Raw genomic sequence first — 12761 nt, 5'->3', positions numbered from 1 at the left:
AGTACTCGGGAGAAGGGAAATCCTGTGTAGACGCCATCACCCAAGACTATTCTTGAGAAGCACACCCATAAGCACCTTAAAAAAGGGTGGGTTTATTCTGACTGTGGGTTTAGAGGTGTCAATCAATATTCTAGAAATAGAACTGCAAAGCAGCAAGCAGAGGAGACCGGGGCTTATCCCGATATAGTGTCCTTGGGAAGTATCCAAGTTGTATAAACCAGATTGGTCAGTTTTTGTTTGTTTTTGAGACAAAGTCTCCCTACTGACCTGGCCTCAGGAGGGCTGGGACTAAGGTGTGCACTCCCACTGGCCAGTTTTGGTAGAGCTCTATTTTGTGCTGTGACTGTAGCATGGCACTCAATCACTAACTTCCTTGGGGATATTTATGGTGTTTCCACTTTGGGCCTATTATAAATATCGCTACTCTGGGGGCTTCGGGGGAAGACTCAATGTTGGTAAAGTGCTTCTGCCTAAGCATGAGGACCAACTCAGAGCCCACGTAAAAGCTGAGCGTGGCAGTACGTGTCTGTAACCCCAGCACTGAGTGGAGGGGGATCTCTGTGGCCACCGGCTAGCCAGTGTAGCTAAAATGACTAGATTCGGTGAAGGACCCTATCTCAAAAGATATGGTAGAGACTCGACAGCTCTGCTCTCTGGAGCAGACGCCATGCTCCCCTCTCCCGGGCAGACGCGATGCAGCCAGCCGCCAGGTCAGACATGCTGAATCTTTCCCAGTAAGACTGGTGCTACACAGATTATTAGAGATGGGTTGATCGGGATATGAGAATTAGCTAGTAAGGGCTAGAGCTAATGGGCCAAGCAGTGTTTTAAAGAATACAATTTGTGTGTTGTTATTTCGGGGCATAAACTAGCTGGCGGCTGGGAGCCGCGTGGCAGGAACGCAGCCCGCAGCTCCCGGGCTGGCAGCTCCCAGGCCAGCCCGCAGCTCCTTCAACAGAATGACCCCCAACTTGTGGACAACTTAATCCACAGAAAGCCTGAGAAAGCTTGGGAAAGAATAGAGTAAAGCATGTTTTCTTGGTAGCAGCAATTTCTTGGGTCTGCTCTGCTTGCTAGAGGCAAGCAAGCGCTCTCATCGAAGAGAGGCTTCCTGACTCAGCTTTAGCTGCAAAATCCTGCAGCTCATTAAGAGGTCCTGCCACGAAACACTTAAATGGTATTGATAAAAGCTGACTGCATGCTTGTTTGTTTTCAGCCGTAGCATGAAAAAAGTTGTGCTGTTTTAAAAATGCTGGCTTTGTGGGCCATCCTGCCAGGGCAAACTCTGACTTTCAAGCAGGCGGTCCTGACTACGGAGTTTTTGAGTGTTGCTTAGTAACTGTTGCAGTTTGGTTGCTGGCAGGGACCTTGAAATGCCTAGAGTTGTAGTGATAAATGTGGCTACAGTCGGTACCTCAGCCACGAGGCTGGAAAGCTAAGGAATGGGATGGATCCAGCCGTCAAAGCCACAGCTTTAGTCCTACTGAGATTGCTTGATAAATTAAAGACTCATGTGGTCAGAAAAACAGAGAGAGATACAGTAAAGAGAGTGTCAAAAACAAAGAAAACTTCTAAATAATTTACAGTATGTTAAAAATATATGCAAGCTAAAAGTTAAAATTCTTAAAGTAAAAAAAAAAGTAAGGAAGAAAGAGAGTAGTTGGGTGTGGTAGTACACACCTTTAATCCCAACACTTGGGAGGCAGAGGGAGATTGACCTCTGTGACTTCAAGGTATGGTAGCACACTCCTTTAATCCCAATGCCTGGGAGGCAGAGACAGAAAGATCTCTGAGAGTTCAAGGACAGCCTGGTCTACAGAGTTATTCCAGGTCAAAGATATAGAGAACCTGTCTCAAAAAGCAAAAAGTTAAAAGTAAAAATAAATGAAATAAAGGTTAAAATAAAGCCGCACAAAGATGAAAAATACACAGAAAATCTTGATACTGTATGCTATTATGCTCTCTTTGAATTGTTTGAATGCTGAGGAAAGACCAACAGCTGCTAAAAGATATTTGTTTATAAATGCTGCTGAACTAATCCAAGATAGATATTTTCAAAATACCTTGACTTTAAAATTTGAATCTAAGGATATGATGCTTTGGAAAGGAGTTTCTTTTGTTTTCACAGAGGATGAGACTGTTTGGATTGTTTCTATTCCAATATGGTATGATAGACCACACCCTCCTGAACGGTTGCTGTGAACACCTTCAAAACATCACTTCACTCAACTGCCGACTGAGACAGAGATGAATCTAGCACACATGTTATACCATGAAAGACCTAAATAACAGCGCCCCCATTCAGCATGAAGCAGTTCGGAGAGAAATAACTGCGCCCATATTCCCAAATATTGTTTATAAATGTTCTTTTACATTTAAAGGGGGATATAAGTTGAATAATTTGCATTAGTATAGATTTTGCTTAATTGATAGAGATTTTAAGGTCAATTTTGTTATATGTATATATATGTATGTATGTATTTCTGATCTTGATTAAGGTATTGTGATTGCATAGTTCATTTAAAAATGTAATGTATATAGGTTGTTAATAGATAATCATCTATAATAGTCAAGCTTGTAGTCATGTTAGTTAAGATTTTCTAGATGTACATAGATATATTTTAGGTAGGCATTCTTCATATCTTTCAAAGATTATAGAATATGGCATTTTAAGTGTTTTAATAACTTAGGTTTTTCATGACAACGAGACATGTCTGCTCCTGGCAGCACCAATCTACTTCAAGAAGAAGATGGGCATCGAAGAGGCACCTTATGGAGTTTGATAGCCATTTGGGCAAGAAACTGCTCTTGCCTAGACTATTGCATAAACTGGACACAGAGAACCCGCAGAGAGAGGACTACTGTACTTGCCTAAAGGTGAGATGATCTTTCGGGGTTCCTGATTCATGAAAGAGTCTGCGAGACATTCTGCAGGACACAGCAGATAGTGACTGAACTGCCTTTGAATTTTCCTGCTTCATGGAAATGTCTGCTGGATACCATGGGCCTGTAAGCCAAAGATGGATGCCCCAACGGTACAGAGAAATTTTGGGTGACTGTCCAGGCAGCGAGATGTCTCTGTCATTTCTAGAGTTTGGAAGTTGCTTATTTCTTGTTTGCTTAGGTAATATTGTATCTTTCTGGAGTCTTTGATGGAGTTGAAGAATAGATAGATAGTTATAATTTTCCTTAGTTATGATAAAGATAAAATAGATGTAAATATTGTAACTGTAATTCTTACTTGATAACTGTTTTGTTATATGTAATTTTACTATGTTAAAGTTAAAGCCTTCCTTTTTTGTTTAAACAGAAAAAGGGGAAATGATGGAGGAAGGTCATTGGTTAAATAATAAAGAAACTGCTTGGCCCTCATAGGTTAGAACATAGGTGGGTGGAGTAAACAGAACAGAATGCTGGGAGGAAGAGGAAGTGAGCTCAGACTCGACAGCTCTGCTCTCTGGAGCAGACGCCATGCTCCCCTCTCCTGGGTAGATGCAGGGCAGCTCCCCTCTCCCGGGAAGACGCGATGCAGCCAGCCGCCAGGTCAGACATGCTGAATCTTTCCCAGTAAGACTGGTGCTACACAGATTATTAGAGATGGGTTGATTGGGATATGAGAATTAGCCAGTAAGGGCTAGAGCTAATGGGCCAAGCAGTGTTTAAAAGAAAAAAGAAAAAAAAAAGATATGGTAGAGAATGAGAGAGAAAGGAAACCAATATTAACCTTCGTTCTCTATCTGCACATGCGTGCATGCATCTAAGGGAGCAAATTTAAAAACTGAAAACCAAAGCTCTCGTGAACAATCATGTATATGTTTTTGTGGGGACATGGTTTTCATTTTTTCTGAGATAAATTCCTAAATGTCCAGTTGATAGATTATGTGGTAATATACATTTAGCTTAAATTTTTTTAGATTATTTTATTTTATGTATTATGAGTGTTTTGCCTTCATGTATGTTGGTGTGCCACATGTATGCCTGATGCTCAAAGAGATCAGAAGAGGGTATTGGATGCCCGAGGACTGGCATTAGGGATGGTTATGAGCTGCCATGTGGGTGCTGGGAACCAAACCCAGTGCTCTTAACCTCTGAGCCATCTCCGCGCTTAGCTTTAGAGGAAACTGATAAACTGCTTCCACAGGCGCTCAGCGCGTTTCACTCTCCCATCGCAGTGTGCATTCTGCTTTCTCTGTATCCTCACAGAACTTGGTGGTGATGTTTTATGTCTTGTTGCATCTTTTCTGTCCCACAAGGACCCCATTTTTAACATGCCTGATGGACAGCGGTGTAGAACCACCTTCGCCTGTTCATGGCCATTTTCTCTGCAGACAAGTCCTCAGTGTCCTTGGCTGAAGTTCTACTTGGGTTGATTTGGTTTTAAAATGTTGAACTTGAGTCATGTTTGTGCATTCTGAATGAGAGTCCCTCATTGTGTGTGGTAGTGCAACTGTTTCTGTCTGGGCTCCTTTTTACCTGTTTCTTTCACAAACCAAAGGCTTGTAGATATGTAAATGCATATTATGTATAATTGGTTTTTCGAGACAGGGTTTCTCTGTGTAGCTTTGGAGCCTGTCCTGGAACTCGCTCTGTAGACTAGACTGGACTCCAGCTCACAGAGATCCGCCTGCCTCTGCCTCCCAAGTGGTGGGATAAAGGCGTGCGCCACCACCGCCCGGCACAAAGGCTAGATTTTAATGAGCATCAGTTTTGTCATTTTCCCCTTTTGTTGAGCAGGCTTTTGATGGTCTTTAACACCTCCCTCAATCCTCTCTCATTCTCATCTAAAAGACACTGGGGTTGCTCCCCATCTCAGCTGTGAGCTGTGGTGAACTCATGTCAGCGACAGCCATTGAGTTCAGCTCTTGTGTTGCTGAGTTGCTTTGAATGCTTGTAAAAATGTCAGTTGGCTAAACTTGGGTGGGCCTAGTTCTGGGATCTCTGTTTTTTCACTGAACGCATGCATCCATCACCCTACAGTTTTTCTGTAAGCCTGAAAATATGGTATTGTGGGTTGAGGGATGGCTCAGCGGTAAAGGTGCTTTCTGTGCAAGTGTGAGGACTTGAGTTAGAATCCCGAACACCATTTTTTTTAAAAAAAAAAAAAACAAGGCATGCTAGGCATGGTGGCACACACCTTTAGTCCCAGTACTCTGGAGGGAGAAGAAGGAAGATCTCTGAGTTCGAGGCCAGCCTGGTCTGTAGAGTGAATTCCAGGACAGTCAGGGCTACACAGAGAAACCCTGTCTCCGAAAACCAAAACCAACCAAACAAACCGACACACAACGTGAACAACTGTAATCCCCGTGCTTCTATGGGATAATGAGAGAGAGAGGTAGAGACTAAAGAGCTCTTGGAAGCTCGTAGACCAGCTAGCCTGACACAGACAGCAAAACACAGCAAAGACCGATTTCAAAACAAGGTAGAGGTGTTACCTCCACCACTCCACTCTGTTTACAGACGTTCCGTGTCCTCCTCCACGGTCTAGCCTAGTCTAACCTTCCCTACCTTCAGTGCAGAGGAGCTCCAGATTTGGGCCAGGATCCTCCCTACCTTTCTGCCATTCTCTAGAACTCTCCCACCTCTGTCTACCCACACTCTCCCAGCCTGGAACAGGAAGCTCTGTCCACTTGTCTGAATACTACCCAAACTACTTCTAACTTCTAGCCTGCATCCATGCCCTCTCTTCTCTACCACCCTGCTCCATCCATAACAAACCTAAAACTGACAAAGGAGGGCCACATGCCCAGATCTCATTGCAAGGTGACAGCAGTGTAAAAGATCAAGTCCGTATCTTCTCTTCCAAAGCAGTAGAAATGGCGGCCAATGAGAATTACCTGGAAGAATTATAGGACACAGAAGTGAAAAATCAGAACAATCACAAATAAATGGCGTAATGGTGTAACTCAAAATTTGAAAAGAAGAACAGAAACAAGAACAAGGGAACTGGGGCTGGAGAAATGGCTCTGAGGTTAAGAGCACTGACTGCTCTTCCAGAGGTATTGAGTTCAGTTCCCAGCAACCACATGGTGGCTCACAGCCATCTGTAATGGGGTCTGGTGCCCTCTTCTGGCCTGCAGGCATGGAGGCTGAACACTGTGTACAAAACAAACAAACAAACAAACCAAGTTTAAAAGGAACTGGAGAGATGGCTCAGTGGTTAAGAACACAGGGGACCCAGGATCAATTCCCATCACTCACATGGCAGCTTATAACTGTCTGTAACTCCAGGATCCAACACCTTCACACTGACATACATGCAGGCAAAGTGCCAATAAAATAAAAATAACAACAGGCCAGCCTGGTCTACAGAGCAAGTTCCAGGACCGGTTCCATAGCTACAGAGAAACCCTATCTCACAAAACCAAAATAATAATAATAATAATAATAATAATAATAATAATAATAATAATAAGAAGAAGAAGAAGAAGAAGAAGAAGAAACCAAATCCAAACCCAGCCAAGAGCGAAAATAACAAAATCAAGATAGTGATGTCTTCTCAATTCACTGCCCTTGATTAGATGAAGTGTCTCTCTTCATCTCTTCTGATTAATTTTAGTTTGAATTCTATTTTGCCACGTATGAAGATAGCAATGCCTACTTGCTTCCTGATTCCTTTTGATTAGAGTTTTTTGTCCAACCTCTACTCTAAAGCAGTGCCTATCTTTACAACTAAAGATGGTTTCTTGTAAGCAACAGACAGATGCATTTTGTTTCTTGATCACCTACCGATTTTTCTGCTGCCAGTTTTAAGTTTTAATTCATTGTGGTCAGACATGATATGGGGAGTGAAGACCTATCTGTTGGAGAATTTGAGGTTTTGAATGGATTTATAGTTCACAGCAGACTCCTACCAGACATTCAAAGAGCTACAGTCAATTCTTCTTTAGCCATTCAAAAAACAAAACATACATGCACACACACGTGAACACATATGTAGACATACATCATGCAACACATACACACAACACTCATGATATCATAGTTTCAGCGTATTATTCTGCCTACATAAATCCAAATTTTGTTGGATTTATACTTTAGTATCCCACTTTGGGATTAATTGTTCTGAAAAAAGAAAAAGCAAAACAAAACTAAAATATGCCATTTGGAACCAGGCACCTGTAATGTCAGCACCTGAATGTGGAGGCAGGAGGACATGAGATACATACAAAAACTATACAATTCAGTGGAGTTTTAGCATGTTTGTAGACTTATGTCATATGTTAAAACATATTCACGGCCCCCAAATAAAACTATGGACCCAACAGTAGTTAATTTCCAGTTTGTCCTCTCTCCCTGCCTTCCTCTCCCAGGCCCGTGTTAGCCACCAAACCACTCCATGTGCACATTTAGATTGGCTACTCCAGGCACTTCATACATTTCTGCTCATACAATGGAGAAGCATACAACCTTGAGCCTCTGTGTGCAAATTTCATTTGGCGTGTTTCCTAGGTTCATCTGTGCTGTAACCCCTATATTCATCCCTTCTCATGGCTTGGACTGTGTGAACAGTTTGTGGCTCTGTCATTCAACACATAATATTTAGAATCATTAAGTTTCTTGGCTGATTGGCCCCTTTATCATGAAGTAACATTTTTTCTTTGATCCTGTAAAATTTCATAGTGAATTCTCTCTGATATAAACATGGCCCCGTATGCATCTGGCTAAGGTTGGTATGTCTCTTCTCCAGCCTTTAGCTTTCGGTCTACACAGCTCCTCATTCTTGTGTGAGGTCCTTTTAGGTACAGTGTATTTGGGCTGGGTTGTTTTGTCCCCTCATACTTGAGTGAGGTCCTCTTAGGTACAGTGTATTTGGGCTGGGTTGTTTTGTCCCTCCTCCAGTCTCCATCATTGCTGCTTGTGGATCATTTCTATTTGATTCAATTACTGACCAGTGAGGTTTAAGTCTGGAGTTTTAGTTTTGTTTTGTTTGTCTCCCCAGCCCTGTTACTGCTTGCTTTTCCTTGCCTTTCTGAACTTTACTTGAAAATTTTCTAAAGTTCCATTTTGAGTTTTCTACAGTTTTGGTCGTATCCCTTTCTTTGGCTTCTAAGGGGTTGCTTTAGAATTGTACTGTGTGTTTAACACACCGAAGTCTCTTGGCAACGCTTTGCAGGTGGAATGAGAAAGATTTCATCTCCCCTTTTCCTCATTCCTGACATCACTATGTTCAGGTGTCTCCATCTCCCCACTTCCTGATGTCTTCATCATGTTCGGGTGTCCTCTATCGGTCTGTCCTGATGTCACCATGTTTAGCTGTCGTCTCCTCCTTGTAAATGAGAGCCACAACAGGCACTGTAATACTTTTGCTTCACTTAGAAAACAAAGTTTAGAAAACAGAAGGGGAGGAAAGTCTATTTGTTCTTTCTTCCTAATAGTTAGCTATTTAAGACACAATTGTTGGATTCAGTTCCTACTTTTAGGTCTGTATGTTCACTAACCGTATCTTTTGCAAGCTATGCCAGATTTTTTGTTTGTTTGTTTGTTTGATACAAGGTCTCACTATATAGTCCAGGCTAGCCTCTAACTTGCAATCCTCCTGCCTCAGTCCCTTGAGTGCTGGGATTACAAGTGTGTACCACCACATCCAGTGAATTAATAAACTTTTGAAACTGAGGTTGCCTAATGCTGATTACAGGCAATGAAAGGTGGCATCAGATAACAACACCGGTGATATGACCTCCTAAATACAATGAGTAAGGACACTGATAATAGTATTGCTTATAATAGAAATGTGTCACTTGCAGGGGCTCAGTATGTAGATTGCTTGTCAAAGGCAAAACAATGATCGTGTATCAAAAGATGCTTGGAGGGATGGCTAAGTAATTGGCTGAATGCAGTCAGCTCTCTGGGTCTACAATCACAGACTCAACCAACCGTAGATGAAAATATATGAAGTCAGGTATGGTAGCATATACCTTTTATCCCACCATTTGGGAAGCAGAAGCAGGTGGATCTCCAGGCCAGCCTGGACATACCAAGTTACTGGACAGCCAGGTTTATAGAGTGAGACTTTGTCTCCACCAAGAAAAAAAATCGGCATGTGAAATATATACTTATAATATATGTGTGAAGTAGTATTATTCATATTATGTATACGAGGAAAATTGTATCTGTACTGAACACTTCTGTATGGTTATGATTCTCTGAGCAAAGTAGTGTACCAGTTATTCATACATCATCTGCAATGTTCTAGGTATCTACAGTAACCTAGATATGATTTAAAGTACACAGGGGAATGTCCGCTCGCAGACTGAAAGATCACACATTTATAAACCAGCTCTGAGCATCTGTGGATTTGGGGAATGAGTCCCTAGGTGGCGTCCTAGTTCAGTGTCCCTTTGAACCAGGGCTCGAGTTCCACTGATCCCTTTGGGATCATGGCCATTATCATCTGTGGCTCTCAAAACTTCCAGAGAGTTGGCCACATTCACACTCCACCTGCAGGTGTTGGGGACAGACACCACACTGGGCACCAGAAACATCCCTAATCATGTGGGCGCTTTTAACAAAGTGGGAGGTGTCTCTAATCTAGTGACAAAGGAGACTCCAGAATGACTCGGTGATTTCAAATAGACAAGGGTATAAAGTTGTGCGGTGATGAGTGTGACAAAGGACAGAGGTCACTGCGGTGCTAGACGCTAGAGAGTGGAGGGGAAGGGATTGGAGGGAGCAGAAGTTGGCTCTGGGTCCTGGAGCATCACTGCTACCTCTCTGGGGTTTGGGGAGACACCAGGCTGGAGACTACATCCAGTGTGGGCTTCGAAGTCTACAGGACTCCAGGACTCTGTCACATGGAGTTCCCTACCCACCCTCACAAAACTCTCCTGCTCATTGAAGATGCTAAAACCACAGTGACCTCTGAAGTTGTTGGTTAGTTGGTACCTACCTGGGCTTGAGGTTCAGTGAACTGCGAAGGTCAACTGAGCCAGTGAGTGACTTCAAGCCCCTCTCAGGGTCCCAGGAATAGCACTAGGGGCCTTCAGATTATAATTGGTCTCTTCTGCAAGTTTATAAAACTGAGGCAGGGGCCTGTACTATGAATGAAGAAAATGTGGCACAGAGAAGCCAAGTTATTAGTTCAAAAAGCAGGGGTGACTCCAACTGGGCCACAGAAGACACCAAGGCCAGCAACTGAGAGTAGACTGCAGGGGCTTGTGTCCTCCTACCCAGGCCACCCTGGGTTTCCAGCCCAATGGTTAGTGGCATGGGAGGTCTCAAGATGCTGCCTTTGGGCCAGAGAGAGCCCAGGCTCTTGGCTTCCGCCAGAAATGGCTCTGGGAAGAAGAATTTAGCGGTTCTGTAAACATCTGCTAACCAGGGGGAAACATCCTGGACCAGGAGCTGGAAGACAGAAGGAAGGCTGGCTTTTCACTCCCTTTGAAATAAAACCTATTTGCTAAGAGCTTCCCAAATCCAAGCATCAGGAACCTGGGGCCTAAATTTAGATTGTCCATGGAAGGTCAACGGATCCCCTCAGGGCAGGGTCAGCCAGCAGCTGCTGGAGATAAACTTTGCTTTTCTGCAGACTCAGGCCTTTCTCTCACACAATTAATGGGATCCTGTGCCACTTCCCCTGGGAAGGCAGAACAATAGCTATCAGGAGCAGGTGGCCGGCCTGGCAATCCCCCTGCAAGAGACTGGGATTTATGTCCCCATACAGTCCCAGACTCCCTGGTCCTGGCTCCCTGCTGCGCTCTAGCCGTACTGACCTTCCCCTAGTCCAGGATCAGATCCCTTTGGAGCCTTCTCCTACCTCAAGGGCAATTTGGGTTTTTTTTTGTTTGTTTTTTTATTGACAAGCTATGGAACTTGCTAAGCAAGTGCTTTTCTCCTGAGCTGCCTTGCCTAGACCCAAGCGCACATGTACACCAGGATCCGTCTGCTCCCTGGGAACTTCTTCCTGGAATTCTGCTGAGATGTTCTTCTTCAGGGAGCCCTTTGCTGCTTTCCTTCCCACCTGTGTGTGCTGTGTGCTCTGGTGGAGACGGTGCCCAGGGCACAACAAATTCCCAAGGAAGAAAAGCACTTCTCTTGGGTCTGGGATGGGTCACTTGGCTTGAGGAAGCAAGGTGAGCCCTAGCTGCCCCTTTCCGGAGTGGTTCTGGTCCCGCTGCATGCTGGGGAATATGAAGTCTGAGGTTCCACCGCCAGCTCCTAGAAATACTGTGAGGCTGTTACCAAAGGTATGTGAACTTGCTGGGACCACGCTGGGTGCCAGGCTGGGGACAGTACCAAGATGGTGGAGAGGAGGGCAGGCAGGAAGGAGAGCAGCATATCTTGCTGTTTGCAACCCCAACTAGGTGAAAGCAGTAAGCTGCCTCTTGTCTGGAACAAATGGATGGCAATGATCACTGTGTTGAGACTCACAACACTGTTAGGAAAGCCGACAGGTAAAAGCTATCCTGGCTTGGACCTTTAGGACCTGAATATAGGGAGATGTCCATCAGTGTATCTATCAGTGAAACCTTGCAGAATAGCAAGGCAGACAGATAGAAAGATGGCAGACAGACAGAGAAGTCATCAGCAAAAGGTAGACCCACGGGAAGATGGATCTGATCAACGTGTGGAGTGTATGCTCCTAGCCACATGGTCAGTCCAAAGCGCTCACAGCCACCTAAGTCTAGGCTGCTCCCAGAATCCAGTTCTTTGTCAATGGGCAGTGAGAGCCAGAGAGGATTGTAGATGAGGGCCTGCAGGAATTGCCTTGTTGGGCGGTCTGAAGAGGCTTCAGTAGTTGCTCCAGGAAGATGATATGGAGCTCGATGGGAGGGGATTGGCAAAACGCATTTTCCTGGCCTGAAGCCAGGAAGTAGGATTGAGAGGGGAGCCTTGGAGTTCCGCACTCACTGGGCAGTGGAGAGGGTCTGCAGAAAGGCAGGGAAGGGCTTGCAGAAGGTGGAAGGCAGTAGAGAATAAATGGTGGCTGGAGGGAGCTATCCTATCCATCTGGAGAGTTGGCTGGGGACAGAAAGGGTGTGTATGTGAGCTTCTCCCCGCACCAAGGCCTGGCACCTTGTCCTAAGCATCTTTCCATGTAGGGTGAAGCAGGCACTGGGCTGGCTCCATTGACCTCTCACTCAGAGGCATCTCTGGAAGGAAGTTGGGGCCCAGAAGGGAGAGATTTACCAAAATTCCCACATCTGTGACTGTTCTCAACAATGTCATCTTTTCTCTATAGAGGCCCTGAGTTCTTTTGAGCAGAGGAAAATAACAAAACCAAACCCCAAGCACAACAACGACAAAAAGCCCATCCGGAGTCTGGGGCTCCTTGGAAACAAAGAGAATGGGGAGGCGAATGCTGGAAAGCGGCTGGTGCCCTAACTGGGGGCTGGGTGCCCCCACCTGAGCCTCAGGGACCCAGAGAGTCCAACCCAGTGTACCTTTCAAGAAATGGCTGGGCCATTGTGCAGAAGAATGCCCGGAAATCCCGCGACTCCCTCCTCCAGTGAGGATGGGGCTCTTCCTCCTGGCCAGGAAACTCCAAGTTGGCTTCCGGAGGGTGGCCTGGGGGCTGGGGTGGCAAAGTACCACAGATGCTTGAAGGCATAGCCTCTTTATGCCCTTGTGTGTCTCTGCTGTGCTGGGATCACAGTCTATGTGCTGGAGGAGAGTGGGGGCTGAGTGGTGCTGCCTGACGCACTGGACCTCAGAGGATGGAGGCAGGCAGCATCACAGAAGAGACAGCTCAGGCCCTTGCACCGCCACTTTGTGTCAGTCCCGAGGTTCCAGGGAAGGAGTGAGTGTAGACAATGGTTGAGCAG

This window comes from Chionomys nivalis, chromosome 3 (assembly GCF_950005125.1).
Source record: "Chionomys nivalis chromosome 3, mChiNiv1.1, whole genome shotgun sequence".
Classification (NCBI taxonomy): domain Eukaryota; kingdom Metazoa; phylum Chordata; class Mammalia; order Rodentia; family Cricetidae; genus Chionomys; species Chionomys nivalis.
Note: the sequence above shows the minus strand (reverse complement) of the source record.